Source organism: Oncorhynchus kisutch, unplaced genomic scaffold (genome assembly GCF_002021735.2).
Source record: "Oncorhynchus kisutch isolate 150728-3 unplaced genomic scaffold, Okis_V2 scaffold3917, whole genome shotgun sequence".
In the NCBI taxonomy this organism is placed as follows: Eukaryota; Metazoa; Chordata; class Actinopteri; order Salmoniformes; family Salmonidae; genus Oncorhynchus; species Oncorhynchus kisutch.
Window position 1 is genome coordinate 2,592 of NW_022265862.1, and position 17,795 is coordinate 20,386.

General features: G+C 44.4%; 1 pseudogene; it reads left to right on the forward strand.

Moving 5' to 3' along the window:
- Nucleotides 1–747: 747 nt before the first annotated feature.
- Nucleotides 748–17,428, forward strand: LOC116372106 (cytochrome P450 3A27-like; annotated as a pseudogene).
- The last annotated feature ends 367 nt before the right edge of the window (nt 17,429–17,795 follow it).

A 17,795-nucleotide genomic window follows, 5' to 3' on the forward strand; every position in this document is an offset into this window, starting at 1 on the left:
CTGCTCTCTACTGATGTCTCTCTACCTCTCTCTCTACCTCTCTACTGCTCTCTCTACCTCTCTCTCTACCTCTCTCTCTACCTCTCTACTGCTCTCTACTGATGTCTCTCTACCTCTCTCTCTACCTCTCTACTGCTCTCTCTACCTCTCTCTCTACCTCTCTCTCTACCTCTCTCTCTACCTCTCTACTGCTCTCTACTGATGTCTCTCTACCTCTCTCTCTACCTCTCTCTCTACCTCTCTCTCTACCTCTCTACTGATGTCTCTCTACCTCTCTCTCTACCTCTCTCTCTACCTCTCTACTGATGTCTCTCTACCTCTCTCTCTCTACCTCTCTACTGCTCTCTACTGATGTCTCTCTACCTCTCTCTCTCTACCTCTCTACTGCTCTCTACTGATGTCTCTCTACCTCTCCTCTCTACCTCTCTACTGCTCTCTACTGATGTCTCTCTACCTCTCTCTCTACCTCTCTACTGCTCTCTACTGATGTCTCTCTACCTCTCTCTCTCTACCTCTCTACTGATGTCTCTCTACCTCTCTCTCTACCTCTCTACTGCTCTCTACTGATGTCTCTCTACCTCTCTCTCTCTACCTCTCTACTGCTCTCTACTGATGTCTCTCTACCTCTCTCTCTACCTCTCTACTGCTCTCTACTGATGTCTCTCTACCTCTCTCTCTCTACCTCTCTACTGCTCTCTACTGATGTCTCTCTACCTCTCTCTCTACCTCGCTCTCTCTCTCCTCTAGATGTTTGGTATCATGAAGGCAGCACTCTGCTAACCTGATGAACGGAATGAAGAACAGGCAGATAAAGACCCGACCATCGAAGTGAAGGAGTGAGTCCTGATTCCTAACCTCTGGCTTTTCACCTTACAACTCTGAGTCTCGATTATAATACACACACACACACACACACACACACACACACACACACACACACACACACACACACACACACACACACACACACACACCACACACACACACACACACACACACACACACACACACACACACACACACACACACACACACAGCCACCCATTGCCTTCATAACAGCTTTGCACACTCTTGGCCTGAGGTAGAGCACCTCATGATAAGCTGTAAACCACACTATCTACCAAGATTTCATCAATAGTATCGTAGCAGTCTATTTACAACCCGATGCACCCGACCACACTCAACGAGCTGTATAAGGGACAGTAGCCGTCATTGTAATCTTACCTGACTTGCTAATAATAATAATAGTTAATTAAAGGTCAAATAAAAATGTAAAAATATAAGGCCATGAGCCAATAAGAGAAGGTGTTACACACAGTGAACCAATAAGAGAAGGTGTTACACACAGTGAACCAATAAGAGAAGGTGTTACACACAGTGAACCAATAGGAGAAGGTGTTACACACAGTGAACCAATAAGAGAAGGTGTTACACACAGTGAACCAATAAGAGAAGGTGTTACACACAGTGAACCAATAAGAGAAGGTGTTACACACAGTGAACCAATAAGAGAAGGTGTTACACACAGTGAACCAATAAGAGAAGGTGTTACACACAGTGAACCAATAAGAGAAGGTGTTACACACAGTGAACCAATAAGAGAAGGTGTTACACACAGTGAACCAATAAGAGAAGGTGTTACACACAGTGAACCAATAAGAGAAGGTGTTACACACAGTGAACCAATAAGAGAAGGTGTTACACACAGTGAACCAATAAGAGAAGGTGTTACACACAGTGAACCAATAAGAGAAGGTGTTACACACAGTGAACCAATAAGAGAAGGTGTTACACACAGTGAACCAATAAGGAGAAGGTGTTACACACAGTGAACCAATAAGAGAAGGTGTTACACACAGTGAACCAATAAGAGAAGGTGTTACACACAGTGAACCAATAAGAGAAGGTGTTACACACAGTGAACCAATAAGAGAGGGTGTTTACACACAGTGAACCAATAAGAGAAGGTGTTCACACAGTGTGAACCATAGAGAAGGTGTTACACACAGGAACCAATAAGAGAAGGTGTTACACACAGTGAACCCAATAAGAGAAGGTGTTACACACAGTGAACCAATAAGAGAAGGTGTTTACAACACGTGAACAATAAGAGAAGTGTTACACACAGTGAACCAATAAGAGAAGGTGTTACACACAGTGAACCAATAAGAGAAGGTGTTACACACAGTGAACCAATAAGAGAAGGTGTTACACACAGTGAACCAATAAGAGAAGGTGTTACACACAGTGAACCAATAAGAGAAGGTGTTACACACACAGTGAACCAATAAGAGAAGGTGTTACACACCGTGAACCAATAAGAGAAGGTGTTACACACAGTGAACCAATAGAGAAGGTGTTACACACAGTGAACCAATAAGAGAAGGTGTTACACACCGTGAACCAATAAGAGAAGGTGTTACACACCGTGAACCAATAAGAGAAGGTGTTACACACCGTGAACCAATAAGAGAAGGTGTTACACACCGGAACCAATAAGAGAAGGTGTTACACACCGTGACCAATAAGAGAAGGTTACAACACCGGTGAACCAATAAGAGAAGGGTTACACACCGAACCATAAGAGAAGGTGTTACACACCGTGAACCAATAAGAGAAGGTGTTACACACCGTGAACCAATAAGAGAAGGTGGTTACACACAGTGAACCAATAAGAGAAGGTGTTACACACCGTGAACCAATAAGAGAAGGTGTTACACACCGTGAACCAATAAGAGAAGGTGTTACACACAGTGAACCAATAAGAGAAGGTGTTACACACAGTGAACCAATAAGAGAAGGTGTTACACACAGTGAACCAATAAGAGAAGGTGTTACACACAGTGAACCAATAAGAGAAGGTGTTACACACAGTGAACCAATAAGAGAAGGTGTTACACACAGTGAACCAATAAGAGAAGGTGTTACACACAGTGAACCAATAAGAGAAGGTGTTACACACAGTGAACCAATAAGAGAAGGTGTTACACACAGTGAACCAATAAGAGAAGGTGTTACACACAGTGAACCAATAAGAGAAGGTGTTACACACAGTGAACCAATAAGAGAAGGTGTTACACACAGTGAACCAATAAGAGAAGGTGTTACACACAGTGAACCAATAAGAGAAGGTGTTACACACAGTGAACCAATAAGAGAAGGTGTTACACACAGTGAACCAATAAGAGAAGGTGTTACACACAGTGAACCAATAAGAGAAGGTGTTACACACAGTGAACCAATAAGAGAAGGTGTTTACACACAGTGAACCAATAAGAGAAGGTGTTACACACAGTGAACCAATAAGAGAAGGTGTTACACACAGTGAACCAATAAGAGAAGGTGTTACACACAGTGAACCAATAAGAGAAGGTGTTACACACAGTGAACCAATAAGAGAAGGTGTTACACACACTGAACCAATAAGAGAAGGTGTTACCACACTGAACCAATAAGAGAAGGTGTACACACACTGAACCAATAAGAGAAGGTGTTACACACAGTGAACCAATAAGAGAAGGTGTTTACACACAGTGAACCAATAAGAGAAGGTGTTACACACAGTGAACCAATAAGAGAAGGTGTTACACACAGTGAACCAATAAGAGAGGTGTTACACACAGTGAACCAATAAGAGAAGGTGTTACACACAGTGAACCAATAAGAGAAGGGTTTACACACAGTGAACCAATAAGAGAGGTGTTACACACAGTGAACCAATAAGAGAAGGTGTTACACACAGTGAACCAATAAGAGAAGGTGTTACACACAGTGAACCAATAAGAGAAGGTGTTACACACAGTGAACCAATAAGAGAAGGTGTTACACACAGTGAACCAATAAGAGAAGGTGTTACACACAGTGAACCAATAAGAGAAGGTGTTACACACAGTGAACCAATAAGAGAAGGTGTTACACACAGTGAACCAATAAGAGAAGGTGTTACACACAGTGGACTTTAACTTAAATTAATATCTACCAGCATGTCACATGTGCAAACCGCAGGGCAGGACGGATTACCAGGATGTGTAATCAGAGCATGTGCTGACCAACTGGCAAGTGTCTTCACTGACATTTCAACCTCTCCCTGTCCGAGTCTGTAATGCCTACATGTTTCAAGCAGACAGCCATAGTCCCTGTGCCCATGAAATGAACGTAACCTGCCTACAAGACTAGCATACCGCACCAACAGATCCATAGCACTCACGTTGGTAACCATGAAGTGCTTTGAAAGGCTGGTCGTGGCTCACATCAACACCATCATCTCGGAAACACTACACCCACTCCAATTCACATACCACCCCAACTGATCCACAGATGATGCAATCTCGATTGCACTCCACACTGCCCTTTCCCACCTGGACAAAAGGAATACATGCGTGATAATGCTGTTCATTGACTACAGCTCAGCGTTCAACACCATAGTGCCCACAAAGCTCATCACTAAGCTAAGAACCCTGGGACTAAACACCTCCCTCTGCAACTGGATCCTGGACTTCCTGACCCGGCCGCCCCAGGTGGTAAGGGTAGGTAACAACACATCTGCCACGCTGATCCTCAACACGGGGGCCCCGCATGGGTTTGTGCTTAGACCCATCCTGTACTCCCTGTTCACCCACGACTGCTTGGCCAAGCACAACACCAACACCATCATTAAGAATGCTGATGAGAAAACAGTGGTAGGCCTGATCACCGACAACGATGAGACAGCCTATAGGGAGGAAGTCAGAGACCTGGCAGTGTGGTGCCAAGACAACAACCTCTCCCTCAATGTGAGCAAGACAAAGTAGCTGATCGTGGACTACAGGAAAAGGAGGACCGAACACGTTCCCATTCACATCGATGGGGCTGTAGTGAAGTGGGTTGAGAGTTTCAAGTTCCTTGGTGTCCACATCACCAACAAACTAACATGGTCCAAACACACCAAGACAGTCGTGAAGAGGGCACGACGATGCCTTTTCCCCCTAAGGAGACTGAAAAGATATGCCATTGGTCCCCAGATCCTCAAAAAAAGTTCTACAACCGCACCTTCGAGAGCATCCTGACTGGTTGCATCACCACCTTGTATGGTAACTTCTCGGTATCTGACCATAAGGCACTACTGAGGGTAGTGTGTACAGACCAGTACATCACTGGGGCCAAGCTTCCTGCCATCCAGGACCTACAGTTGACATCGGAAGTTTACATACACTTAGGTAGGAGTCATTAAAACTCGTTTTTCAACCAGTCCACAAATTTCTTGTTAACAAACTATAGTTTTGGCAAGTCGGTTAGGAAAAAGGGGGAGGCTTGCAAGCCGAAGAACACCATCCCAACCGTGAAGCACGGGGGGTGGCAGTATCATGTTGTGGGGGTGCTTTGCTGCAGGAGGGACTGGTGTACTTCACAAAATAGATGGCATCATGAGGCACGAAAATTATGTGAATATATTGAAGCAACATCTCAAGACATCAGTCAGGAAGTTAAAGCTTGGTCGCAAATGGGTCTTCCAAACGGACATTGACCCCAAGCATACTTCCAAAGTTGTGGCAAAATGGCTTAAGGACAACAAAGTCAAGGTACACGAGTGGCCATGACAAAGCCACAACCATATTTAACCTTTATTTAACTAGGCAAGTCAGTTAAGAACAAATTCTTAATTTCCATGACAGCCTAGGAACAGTGGGTTAACTGCCTGTTCAGGGGCAGAACAACAGATTTGTACCTTGTCAGCTCAGGGGTTTGACCTTGCAACCTTGCGGTTACTAGTCCAACACTCTAACCACTAGGCTACCCTGCCATCCAAAATGTGTGGGCAGAACTGAAAAAGCGTGTGCGAGCAAGGAGGCCTACAAACCTGACTCAGTTACACCAGCTCTGTCAGGAGGAATGGGCCAACATTCACCCTACTTATTGTGGGAAGCTTGTTTAACTTGTTTGACCCAAGTTAAACAATTTAAAGGCAATGCTACCAAATGCTAATTTAGTGTATGTAAACTTCTGACCCACTGTGAATGTGATGAATGAAATAAAGCTGAAATAAATAGTTGTGTACGTCAACTTCTGACTTCAACAGTGTGTACTCGGTGGTGAGGAAGGCCCCAAAAATTGTCAAAGACTCCAGTCACCTGGAGCCTCCCGAGTGGCGCAATGATCTAAAGCATTGCAGTGCCACTAGAGATCCTTCGCAGTGCTAGCTGTGCCACTAGAAATCCTGGTTTGAGTCCAGGCTCTGTTGCAGCTGGCAAGTTGTTTGACAAACACATTTGATTTGTTGCAGTTGTGTGGTCAGCAGTTGTATTGCCATTAGTTGTGGTCAGTAGTTGTGTGGTCGGTAGTTTTGTGGTCGGTAGTTGTGTGGTCGGTAGTTGTGTGGTCAATAGTTGTGTGGTTGGTGGTCAGTAGTTGTGATTGTGTTGCAGGTTCTTTGGGCCCTACAGTATGGACGTGGTCACCAGCACAGCTTTCAGTGTGGACATTGACTCTCTGAACAACCCTTCAGACCCCTTCGTCTCCAACGTCAAGAAGATGTTCAAGTTTAACCTGTTCAACCCACTGTTCCTCCTAATCTGTGAGACCACACACACAGACACACGGACACAAAGTGATCCATTAGAATCTGATTGTCTTGGTTGTGATTGGACCAGATCCATTAGAATCTGATTGTCTTGGTTGTGATTGGACCAGATCCATTAGAATCTGATTGTCTTGGTTGTGATTGGACCAGATCCATTAGAATCTGATGGTCTTGTTTGTGATTGGACCAGATCCATTAGAATCTGATGGTCTTGTTTGTGATTGGACCAGATCCATTAGAATCTGATTGTCTTGGTTGTGATTGGACCAGATCCATTAGAATCTGATTGTCTTGGTTGTGATTGGACCAGATCCATTAGAATCTGATGGTCTTGTTTGTGATTGGACCAGATCCATTAGAATCTGATTGTCTTGGTTGTGATTGGACCAGATCCATTAGAATCTGATTGTCTTGGTTGTGATTGGACCAGATCCATTAGAATCTGATGGTCTTGTTTGTGATTGGACACACAGACACAAAGTTGTTCTTTATAATCGTATGTATGTGTACCTTTTTATAAAACTTTCCTCTCCCATCCTCTCCTCTCCTGTCCTCTCCTCTCCTGTCCTCTCCTCTCCCGTCCTCCTCCTCCTTCCCTCCTCTCCTCTCCTATCCTCTCCTCTCCCATCCTCTCCTCTCCTGTCCTCTCCTCTCCCGTCCTCCTCCTCCTTCCCTCCTCTCATTCTCCAGTGTTTTTTCCCTTCACTGGTCCTATCTTGGAGAAGATGAAGTTTTCTTTCTTCCCGACTGCGGTGTTGGACTTCTTTTATGCCTCGCTGGCTAAGATCAAATCTGGACGTGACGCTGGGAACTCAACTGTAAACATGTTTTATATTTATATTTGATTATGTTGATATTTTCATCTGTATATTTGTATTTGTATTGGAACATTCTGTATTTATTTTTTATATTGTATTTACTTATTATATAACTTTGGTCTTGGTTGTGATTGGACCAGATCCATTAGAATCTGATTGTCTTGGTTGTGATTGGACCAGATCCATTAGAATCTGATTGTCTTGGTTGTGATTGGACCAGATCCATTAGAATCTGATTGTCTTGGTTGTGATTGGACCAGATCCATTAGAATCTGATTGTCTTGGTTGTGATTGGACCAGATCCATTAGAATCTGATTGTCTTGGTTGTGATTGGACCAGATCCATTAGAATCTGATTGTGTTGGTTGTGATTGGACCAGATCCATTAGAATCTGATTGTGTTGGTTGTGATTGGACCAGATCCATTAGAATCTGATTGTCTTGGTTGTGATTGGACCAGATCCATTAGAATCTGATTGTCTTGGTTGTGATTGGACCAGATCCATTAGAATCTGATTGTCTTGGTTGTGATTGGACCAGATCCATTAGAATCTGATTGTGTTGGTTGTGATTGGACCAGATCCATTAGAATCTGATTGTGTTGGTTGTGATTGGACCAGATCCATTAGAATCTGATTGTCTTGGTTGTGATTGGACCAGATCCATTAGAATCTGATTGTCTTGGTTGTGATTGGACCAGATCCATTAGAATCTGATTGTCTTGGTTGTGATTGGACCAGATCCATTAGAATCTGATTGTCTTGGTTGTGATTGGACCAGATCCATTAGAATCTGATTGTCTTGGTTGTGATTGGACCAGATCCATTAGAATCTGATTGTCTTGGTTGTGATTGGACCAGATCCATTAGAATCTGATTGTGTTGGTTGTGATTGGACCAGATCCATTAGAATCTGATTGTCTTGGTTGTGATTGGACCAGATCCATTAGAATCTGATTGTCTTGGTTGTGATTGGACCAGATCCATTAGAATCTGATTGTGTTGGTTGTGATTGGACCAGATCCATTAGAATCTGATTGTCTTGGTTGTGATTGGACCAGATCCATTAGAATCTGATTGTCTTGGTTGTGATTGGACCAGATCCATTAGAATCTGATTGTGTTGGTTGTGATTGGACCAGATCCATTAGAATCTGATTGTCTTGGTTGTGATTGGACCAGATCCATTAGAATCTGATTGTGTTGGTTGTGATTGGACCAGATCCATTAGAATCTGATTGTGTTGGTTGTGATTGGACCAGATCCATTAGAATCTGATTGTCTTGGTTGTGATTGGACCAGATCCATTAGAATCTGATTGTGTTGGTTGTGATTGGACCAGATCCATTAGAATCTGATTGTGTTGGTTGTGATTGGACCAGATCCATTAGAATCTGATTGTCTTGGTTGTGATTGGACCAGATCCATTAGAATCTGATTGTCTTGGTTGTGATTGGACCAGATCCATTAGAATCTGATTGTCTTGGTTGTGATTGGACCAGATCCATTATAATCTGATTGTCTTGGTTGTGATTGGACCAGATCCATTAGAATCTGATTGTCTTGGTTGTGATTGGACCAGATCCATTAGAATCTGATTGTCTTGGTTGTGATTGGACCAGATCCATTAGAATCTGATTGTGTTGGTTGTGATTGGACCAGATCCATTAGAATCTGATTGTGTTGGTTGTGATTGGACCAGATCCATTAGAATCTGATTGTCTTGGTTGTGATTGGACCAGATCCATTAGAATCTGATTGTCTTGGTTGTGATTGGACCAGATCCATTAGAATCTGATTGTGTTGGTTGTGATTGGACCAGATCCATTAGAATCTGATTGTGTTGGTTGTGATTGGACCAGATCCATTAGAATCTGATTGTGTTGGTTGTGATTGGACCAGATCCATTAGAATCTGATTGTGTTGGTTGTGATTGGACCAGATCCATTAGAATCTGATTGTGTTGGTTGTGATTGGACCAGATCCATTAGAATCTGATTGTGTTGGTTGTGATTGGACCAGATCCATTAGAATCTGATTGTCTTGGTTGTGATTGGACCAGATCCATTAGAATCTGATTGTCTTGGTTGTGATTGGACCAGATCCATTAGAATCTGATTGTCTTGGTTGTGATTGGACCAGATCCATTAGAATCTGATTGTCTTGGTTGTGATTGGACCAGATCCATTAGAATCTGATTGTCTTGGTTGTGATTGGACCAGATCCATTAGAATCTGATTGTCTTGGTTGTGATTGGACCAGATCCATTAGAATCTGATTGTCTTGGTTGTGATTGGACCAGATCCATTAGAATCTGATTGTCTTGGTTGTGATTGGACCAGATCCATTAGAATCTGATTGTCTTGGTTGTGATTGGACCAGATCCATTAGAATCTGATTGTCTTGGTTGTGATTGGACCAGATCCATTAGAATCTGATTGTGTTGGTTGTGATTGGACCAGATCCATTAGAATCTGATTGTCTTGGTTGTGATTGGACCAGATCCATTAGAATCTGATTGTGTTGGTTGTGATTGAACCAGATCCATTAGAATCTGATTGTCTTGGTTGTGATTGGACCAGATCCATTAGAATCTGATTGTGTTGGTTGTGATTGAACCAGATCCATTAGAATCTGTTTGTGTTGGTTGTGATTGGACCAGATCCATTAGAATCTGATTGTGTTGGTTGTGATTGGACCAGATCCATTAGAATCTGATTGTCTTGGTTGTGATTGGACCAGATCCATTAGAATCTGTTTGTGTTGGTTGTGATTGAACCAGATCCAGTAGAATCTGTTTGTGTTGGCTGTGATTGGACATATTTGACCTAATTTCATTCTGCTCGTAGAGTCGGGTGGATTTCTTACAAATGATGATCGACTCTCAGAAAGGCAACGACACGAAGACAGGAGGGGAACAGACTAAAGGTACCTGCCGAACAAACACCTGTTAACTATTGTTCCAAACACACACCTGTAAACTGCTGTTACAAACACACACCTGTAAACTACCTAGGAAACTATGCAGTTTTTTTTTTTTTTACGTGTTATTTCTTACACTAGTACCCCAGGTCATCTTAGGTTTCATCACATACAGCCGAGAAGAACTACTGAATATAAGATCAGCGTCAACTCACTACCAGTACGACCAAGAATATGTTTTTCGCGATGCGGATCCTGTGTTCTGCCTTACAACCAGCGCCACGGGATGGTTCCCATGCAGCGACCCAAAAAAACGACTCAGAAAAAGAGGGAAACGAAGCGGTCTTCTGGTCAGACTCCGGAGACGGGCACATCGTGCACCACTCCCTAGCATTCTTCTTGCCAATGTCCAGTCTCTTGACAACAAGGTTGATGAAATCCGAGCAAGGGTAGCATTCCAGAGGGACATCAGAGACTGTAACGTTCTCTGTTTCACGGAAACGTGGCTCACTGGAGAGACGCAATCCGAAGCGGTGCAGCCAGCGGGTTTCTCCACGCATCGCGCGGACAGAAACGAACATCTTTCTGGTAAGAAGAGGGGCGGGGGCGTATGCCTTATGGCCAACGTGACATGGTGTGATGAAAGAAACATACAGGAACTCAAATCCTTCTGTTCACCTGATTTAGAATTCCTCACAATCAAATGTAGACCGCATTATCTACCAAGAGAATTCTCTTCGATTATAATCACAGCCGTATATATCCCCCCCCAAGCAGACACATCGATGGCTCTGAACGAACTTTATTTAACTCTCTGCAAACTGGAAACGATTTATCCGGAGGCTGCATTCATTGTAGCTGGGGATTTTAACAAGGCTAATCTGAAAACAAGACTCCCTAAATTTTATCAGCATATCGATTGCGCAACCAGGGGTGGAAAGACCCTGGATCATTGTTACTCTAACTTCCGCGACGCATATAAGGCCCTGCCCCGCCCCCCTTTCGGAAAAGCTGACCACGACTCCATTTTGTTGATCCCTGCCTACAGACAGAAACTAAAACAAGAAGCTCCCACGCTGAGGTCTGTCCAACGCTGGTCCGACCAAGCTGACTCCACACTCCAAGACTGCTTCCATCACGTGGACTGGGAGATGTTTCGTATTGCGTCAGCCAACAACATTGACGAATACGCTGATTCGGTGTGCGAGTTCATTAGAACGTGCGTTGAAGATGTCGTTCCCATAGCAACGATTAAAACATTCCCCAACCAGAAACCGTGGATTGATGGCAGCATTCGTGTGGAACTGAAGGCGCGAACCACTGCTTTTAATCAGGGCAAGGTGTCTGGTAACATGACTGAATACAAACAGTGCAGCTATTCCTTCCGCAAGGCTATCAAACAAGCTAAGCGCCAGTACAGAGACAAAGTAGAATCTCAATTCAACGGCTCAGACACAAGAGGCATGTGGCAGGGTCTACAGTCAATCACGGACTACAGGAAGAAACCCAGCCCAGTCACGGACCAGGATGTCTTGCTCCCAGGCAGACTAAACAACTTTTTTGCCCGCTTTGAGGACAATACAGTGCCACTGACACGGCCTGCAACGAAAACATGCGGTCTCTCCTTCACTGCAGCCGAAGTGAGTAAGACATTTAAACGTGTTAACCCTCGCAAGGCTGCAGGCCCAGACGGCATCCCCAGCCGTGCCCTCAGAGCATGCGCAGACCAGCTGGCCGGTGTGTTTACGGACATATTCAACCAATCCCTATACCAGTCTGCTGTTCCCACATGCTTCAAGAGGGCCACCATTGTTCCTGTTCCCAAGAAAGCTAAGGTAACTGAGCTAAACGACTACCGCCCCGTAGCACTCACATCCGTCATCATGAAGTGCTTTGAGAGACTAGTCAAGGACCATATCACCTCCACCCTACCTGACACCCTTGACCCACTCCAATTTGCTTACCGCCCAAATAGGTCCACAGACGATGCAATCTCAACCACACTGCACACTGCCCTAACCCATCTGGACAAGAGGAATACCTATGTGAGAATGCTGTTCATCGACTACAGCTCGGCATTCAACACCATAGTACCCTCCAAGCTCGTCATCAAGCTCGAGACCCTGGGTCTCGACCCCGCCCTGTGCAACTGGGTACTGGACTTCCTGACGGGCCGCCCCCAGGTGGTGAGGGTAGGCAACAACATCTCCTCCCCGCTGATCCTCAACACTGGGGCCCCACAAGGGTGCGTTCTGAGCCCTCTCCTGTACTCCCTGTTCACCCACGACTGCGTGGCCACGCACGCCTCCAACTCAATCATCAAGTTTGCGGACGACACAACAGTGGTAGGCTTGATTACCAACAACGACGAGACGGCCTACAGGGAGGAGGTGAGGGCCCTCGGAGTGTGGTGTCAGGAAAATAACCTCACACTCAACGTCAACAAAACTAAGGAGATGATTGTGGACTTCAGGAAACAGCAGAGGGAACACCCCCCCATCCACATCGATGGAACAGTAGTGGAGAGGGTAGCAAGTTTTAAGTTCCTCGGCATACACATCACAGACAAACTGAATTGGTCCACTTACACAGACAGCATCGTGAAGAAGGCGCAGCAGCGCCTCTTCAACCTCAGGAGGCTGAAGAAATTCGGCTTGTCACCAAAAGCACTCACAAACTTCTACAGATGCACAATCGAGAGCATCCTGGCGGGCTGTATCACCGCCTGGTATGGCAACTGCACCGCCCTCAACCGTAAGGCTCTCCAGAGGGTAGTGAGGTCTGCACAACGCATCACCGGGGGCAAACTACCTGCCCTCCAGGACACCTACACCACCCGATGCTACAGGAAGGCCATAAAGATCATCAAGGACATCAACCACCCGAGCCACTGCCTGTTCACCCCGCTGTCATCCAGAAGGCGAGGTCAGTACAGGTGCATCAAAGCTGGGACCGAGAGACTGAAAAACAGCTTCTATCTCAAGGCCATCAGACTGTTAAACAGCCACCACTAACATTGAGTGGCTACTGCCAACACACTGTCAATGCCACTGACTCTACTCCAGCCACTTTAATCATGGGAATTGATGGGAAATGATGTAAATATATCACTAGCCACTTTAAACAATGCTACCTTATATAATGTTACTTACCCTACATTATTCATCTCATATGCATACGTAGATACTGTACTCTATATCATCGACTGCATCCTTATGTAATACATGTATCACTAGCCACTTTAACTATGCCACTTGGTTTACATACTCATCTCATATGTATATACTGTACTCAATATCATCTACTGTATCTTGCCTATGCTGCTCTGTACCATCACTCATTCATATATCCTTATGTACATATTCTTTATCCCCTTACACTGTGTATAAGACAGTAGTTTTTTTTGGAATTGTTAGTTAGATTACTTGTTCGTTATTACTGCATTGTCGGAACTAGAAGCACAAGCATTTCGCTACACTCGCATTAACATCTGCTAACCATGTGTATGTGACAAATAAATTTGATTTGATTTGATTTGATTTACTGTTACAAACACACCTGTTACAAACACACACCTGGAAACTACTGTTACAAACACACACCTGTAAACTACTGTGACAAACACACACCTGTAAACTGCTGTTACAAACACACACCTGTAAACTACTGTTACAAACACACCTGTTACATACACACACCTGTAAACTACTGTTACAAACACACACCCGTAAACTACTGTTACAAACACACCTGTTACAAACAAACACCTGTAAACTACTGTTACAAACACACACCTGTAAACTACTGTTACAAACACACACACCTGTAAACTACTGTTACAAACACACACACCTGTAAACTACTGTTACAAACACACACCTGTAAACTACTGTTACAAACACACACCTGTAAACTACTGTTACAAACACACCTGTTACAAACAAACACCTGTAAACTACTGTTACAAACACACACCTGTAAACTACTGTTACAAACACACACACCTGTAAACTACTGTTACAAACACACCTGTTACAAACAAACACCTGTAAATTACTGTTTCAAACAGAAGCCTGTTACAAACATATTCTCTCTCTCTCTCTCTCTCTCCTTTCCTCTCCCTCTCTCCCTCAACAGGACTGACTGATCATGAGATCTTGTCTCAGGCCGTTATCTTCATCTTCGGTGGCTACGAGACCAGCAGCACTACTATGAGTTTCCTGGCCTATAACCTGGCAACCAATCCCCATGTCATGACCAAACTGCAGGGGGAGATAGATACTGTGTTCCCCAACAAGGTAACCCCCACACCATGACCAAACTGCAGGAGGAGGTAGATACTGTGTTCCCCAACAAGGTAACCCCCACACCATGACCAAACTGCAGGAGGAGATAGATACTGTGTTCCCCAACAAGGTAACCCCCACACCATGACCAAACTGCAGGAGGAGATAGATACTGTGTTCCCCAACTGATGTAGTGAGGTTCTGATTTGTATGTAACCCCGGTGTCAGATGTGGTGAGCTACTGATGTGTGTGTAACAGCGGTGTCAGATGGGGTGAGGTACTGATGTGTATGTAACCACGGTGCAGGCTCCAATCCAGTACGAAGCTCTGATGCAGATGGACTATTTGGACTGTGTGTTGAACGAGTCTCTGAGACTGTACCCCATCGCCCCGCGACTGGAGAGGGTCGCCAAGAAGACGGTGGAGATTAACGGCATCGTCATCCCCAAAGACTGCGTTGTCCTGGTTCCCACGTGGACCCTCCACCGTGACCCAGAGATCTGGTCTGACCCTGAGGAGTTCAAACCAGAGAGGTACTGACCGCACCGTAACCACAATCCAACCACAACACAACCTTAATATAACCACAATACAACCATAACACAACCTTAACATAACCACAGCACAACCACAAATCAACTACCACACAATGTGTAATGTGTCTGAACCACAACCACAAATCAACTACAATACTATGTGTAATGTGTCTGCCCTCCCCTGTCCAGGTTCAGTAAGGAGAACAAGGAGTCTATTGATCCGAACACGTACATGCCATTTGGGGCGGGGCCCAGGAACTGTATCGGGATGCGCTTCGCCATGATCATGATCAAACTGGCCATGGTCGAGATCCTCCAGAGTTTCACTTTCTCCGTCTGCGACGAGACCGAGGTGAGGCGCTCACCTGAGCAGACAGAATATGACATCATCAAACATCAGTATCTGTTTCAGCATGGTCAGCACCTGTTTAAACATGGTCAGCACCTGTTTAAACATGGTCAGCACCTGTTTAAACATGGTCAGCACCTGTTCAACATGGTCAGCACCTGTTTTAACATGGACCTGTTTTAACATGGACCTGTTAACATGGTCACCACCTGTTTTAACATGGTCACCTCTTGTTCAACATGGTCACCTCCTGTTCAACATGGTCACCTCCTGTTCAGCATGGTCACCTCCTGTTCAATATGGTCACCTCCTGTTCAACATGGTCACCTCCTGTTCAACATGGTCATCTCCTGTTCAACATGGTCACCTCCTGTTTAACATGGTCACCACCTGTTTTAACATGGTCACCACCTGTTTTGACATGGTCAACACCTGTTTTAACATGGTCACCACCTGTTTTAACATGGACCTGTTTTAACATGGTCACCACCTGTTTTAACATGGACCTGTTTTAACATGGACACCACCTGTTTTAACATGGACCTGTTTTAACATGGACCTGTTTTAACATGGACCTGTTCTGACATGGTCACCACCTGTTTTAACATGGACCTGTTTTACATGGTCACCACCTGTTTTAACATGGTCAGCACCTGTTTTAACATGGACCTGTTTTACATGGTCACCACCTGTTTTAACATGATCACCACCTGTTTTAACATGGTCTGTTATTCTCTATAGATCCCTTTGGAGATTGACAACCAGGGTTTGCTGATGCCAAAACGACCAATCAAACTGAGGCTGGAGCCCCGTAGCAACACCCTTAGCAACACAACTCTCTGAAGAGTACAACAACGTGACCGAATGCAGGAGCACCCTGCCCTAGAGCCTCCCACCATACCCTAGAGCACCCTGCCCTACCCTAGAGCACCCTACCCTAGAGCACCCTTCCCTACCCTAGAGCACCCTACCCTACCCTAGAGCCCCTTGCCCTACCCTAGAGCCCCCTTCCCTACCCTAGACCCCCCTGCCCTACCCTAGAGCCCCCTGCCCTACCCTAGAGCATCCTACCCTACCCTAGAGCACCCTACCCTACCCTAGAGCACCGCACCCTACCCTAGAGCCCCCCACCCTACCCTGGAGAACCCTACCATATACAGTGGGGCAAAAAAGTATTTAGTCAGTCACCAATTGTGCAAGTTCTCCCAATTAAAAAGAGGAGAGGCCTGTAATTTTCATATTCGGTACACTTCAACTATGACAGACAAAATTAGGGAAAAAAATCCAGAAAATCACATTGTAGGATTTTTAATTTATTTATTTGCAAATGATGGTGGAAAATAAGTATTTGGTCACCTAGAAACAAGCACGATTTCTGGCTCTCACAGACCTGTAACTTCTTCTTTAAAAGGCTCCTCTGTCCTCCACTCGTTACCTGTATTAATGGCACCTGTTTGAACTTGTTATCAGTATAAAAGACACCTGTCCACAACCTCAAACAGTCACACACACAATGAATGTTCAGTTCAGTCAGTTCAATCAGAAATGACCTTTAAAATGGCACATAGCTGACAAAGCGCTGGGATTTAATCCTGGTCTCAGTCTCATGCTTGGTTTGAGTAGGACTCAGAAACCCATTTCCACCAGATAAAAGAGAGATAGTAATAGTATGGATGCATTAGAGGTACATGTCTTGTTAAAGTTAGACACCAGGGGGTATTAAATCCATGGCATGATGTCATGTCTGGATCCTGCACACTACTGGCTGGTGGCTGGAATTCTCCTAGAATGTAGAACTCTAGCTGGTGTTCTCTAGAACTGTACTCTCATTCTGTTCCTCTGGGTGTTCTGCTGTCCAGTCATTCCAAAATAGAATCTTTACTGTCTGTTGAGATGATCCCTGCAGCTGCTTGGTTTTAACTTTTAATCATCACAAACCAATAAAATCATCACACTAATGAACACGGTCGTCTGTGTATTTTATTAGCATCCATGAGACAAAACATTATAGTCTACTGTAGGCATGTTGGTTGATGCTCAGTGTTAAATTCAAATTTCTTCATCTAAAACAATCTCTTAAGAAAATTCACAAATCAACTTGATTGGAGGCACACACATACACTTAGGTTGGAGTCATTAAAACTAGTTTTTCAACCACTCCACAAATGTCTTGTTAACAAACTATAGTTTTGGCAAGTTGGTTAGGACATCTACTTTGTGCATGACACAATTTTTCCAACAATTGTTTACAGACAGATTATTTCACTGTATCACAATTCCAGTGGGTCAGACGTTTACATACACTAAGTTGACTACTGTGCCTTTAAAC